Consider the following 2488-nt stretch of genomic DNA (forward strand, 5'->3'; position numbering starts at 1 on the left):
GGGCGGACTTTGCTAATATAGCGCCCTGAGCAAGGACATAATTTGCTGCTTGCCCAATATTTCTTATTTTTGTGCTCTTCTCCCTCTCACTTTCCGTTCCGTGCATGCTGTCAGGTGCACTACATCACAGTTGTGGCAACTCAAACACCCGTCTGGCCAGGGCCTAACCTGTGTAAATATAGGGATGATGATGATTATTATTATTATTATTTTACACGCCGCCGGCTTGACACCCTGTGCAGGGGAACCACCCACACTGCCTTAAATCCGGTGCTGTTGCCTCACGCTCCTCAGGATATTTAGGAAGGACATTAAAAGCCCTTAATAGACTGGTACTACCTCCTCCCATATTCCTAAAAGTATCTCTTTGGTGGTGGCTGATGAGTGTGGTTTTTGCCATTTTTACATTTGGGGCCAGGAACTTTCCCCTGGAATGTCCCCCTGCCCTCCTTCCTCCAGGACTTTTGCAATGCTGTGAAGATTTATCCCCCGCCTCCAGCAAATTCTATGAAGTTGATGTTCTTGTTGACTTGTTTTAATTTGTTCCCATTGCTCTATTTTTTGCTTTCATTTTTATTTATTTTTCAGTCATTCCTGTAAGCTACTTTGGACACTTGTGTTGTGGCAATTTTACACAATACATATGCAGGTACTCTATGTGACAGGCTACTGATCTAAGAATAAAAGGAACATGCCTGCCAGAATCATCTGTGGGAGAGCATTTATGTTCTCATGTTTCAGGGGCCACGTACAGGGGTGACAGCACTAATGATGGTCCAATGCGTTCTGCTTGAGGCAGAAAAGCCAGATGTTGTTCCCACATAGTGGTGAGACTATAATAATAAAGAATGAAGTAAATAACAATTTGCTGCCCTTCAATGCTCTGGCCTCCTGCCTTACGGTGAGATGGACCTGTTTCTTTAGGGAAAACAGTTACTTTGAACTGCATAATCGCTATGAATCTTGCATTCCTAGAACTTGTGTTAGCAACCCTATTGTACTGGCCTTGACAAAAATGTATCTGCAGTATACTAATGGTTAGTATAATAGCAACAAGTGCACAAGCTACCTGAGTATACATGTATGTATGTTTGGGAAGGAAGGTTGAATCTAGATTTTTATGTCCATGTAGAAGATATTTCTGTTTTAAAGCACATTACACATAGATGCTCACAACCAACTGGAATGAGACCCGAACCAATAAACCTTAAAATGATCAATACTTTTTGGGGGCAGGGGGTTAATCTCTGTTATGTACCTCTAAGTCATTGTTCAGTGATGTTCTTCATAAAATAGAATTCCTGATGCCACTGTGATTAGTTGCACATCATTTGTATGTCTTTAAGGTAGCCTAAATATCTCATTAGACTAATTAATACTGGCATTTGAACCTGTTTTAGGGTTTGCTTTTGTGGCTTATTAACACGAAGCCGCAGCTCATTTATGGAAACAATAACATTCTCTGCATATTATTTTGAGCAATTCATGTATTACAGAGAGCTAGCGTGGTGTAATGGTTAAGAGCGGTAGATTCGTAATCTGGGGAACCGGGTTCGCGTCTCAGCTCCTCCACATGCAGCTGCTGGGTGACCTTGGGCTATTCACACTTCTCTGAAGTCTCTCAGCCCCACTCACCTCACAGAGTGTTTGTTGTGGGGGAGGAAGGGAAAGGAGAATGTTAGCTGCTTTGAGACTCCTTCGGGTAGTGATAAAGCGGGATATCAAATCCAAACTCTTCTTCTTCAAACTCTTCTACAGCTAGCTGCATAGGTAGTAATGACTGCATTAAAGCTATCTATGTACGGCAGGCTTCCTCAAACTTGGCCCTCCAGATGTTTTTGGCCTACAACTCCCATGATCCCTAGCTAGCAGGACTAGTGGTCAGGGATGATGGGAATTGTAGTCTCAAAACGTCTGGAGGGCCGAGTTTGAGGAAGCCTGGTGTACAGGGTTAGCCACTTAAGCTAGTGGCGATTGGCACTTAAAGTGGCAGTGCATTCCATAAGACATAGTTGTGTGAAGAGGTAGGTATTCTCTTATGGATATCTGCAGCCTGCTGCCAATTAACTTCTGAATGTGACCTACTTCTTCATATTCAATAAATTTTGTTGTTTTGTTTACATGGTATAATATTTAAGGTTAAATTTTGCTAAATAAGTACTTTTCCAAGAAAGAAAGTCAGAGTGTTGCCCGAGCTCCTTTCCAGGCACTGCTACATTTAAGTAGAGACCGTATCTAGGCCTGCTTGTTTTTTGAATCATTTAGAAATTTTCTTGCAGCCTGATTCTGTTGAGAGGTAGGCAACAGAGTATGCTGGGAGGCTGAAATGGTGTTCTTTTTCATGTTAGATTTTTTGCCCATTTATTCTTTAGCACAAGCATTTCACCAGAGTAGCCAGAGGCGGAGAATGTTGTTATCAGCTATCAAGACAGAACAGCTCAGCTTTGCATTGCCTTTCGGCTGCTTTTTCCTCTTGCGTATGAGATAA

Source organism: Podarcis filfolensis, assembly GCF_964270895.1.
Source record: "Podarcis filfolensis genome assembly, chromosome: 6".
NCBI lineage: Eukaryota > Metazoa > Chordata > Lepidosauria > Squamata > Lacertidae > Podarcis > Podarcis filfolensis.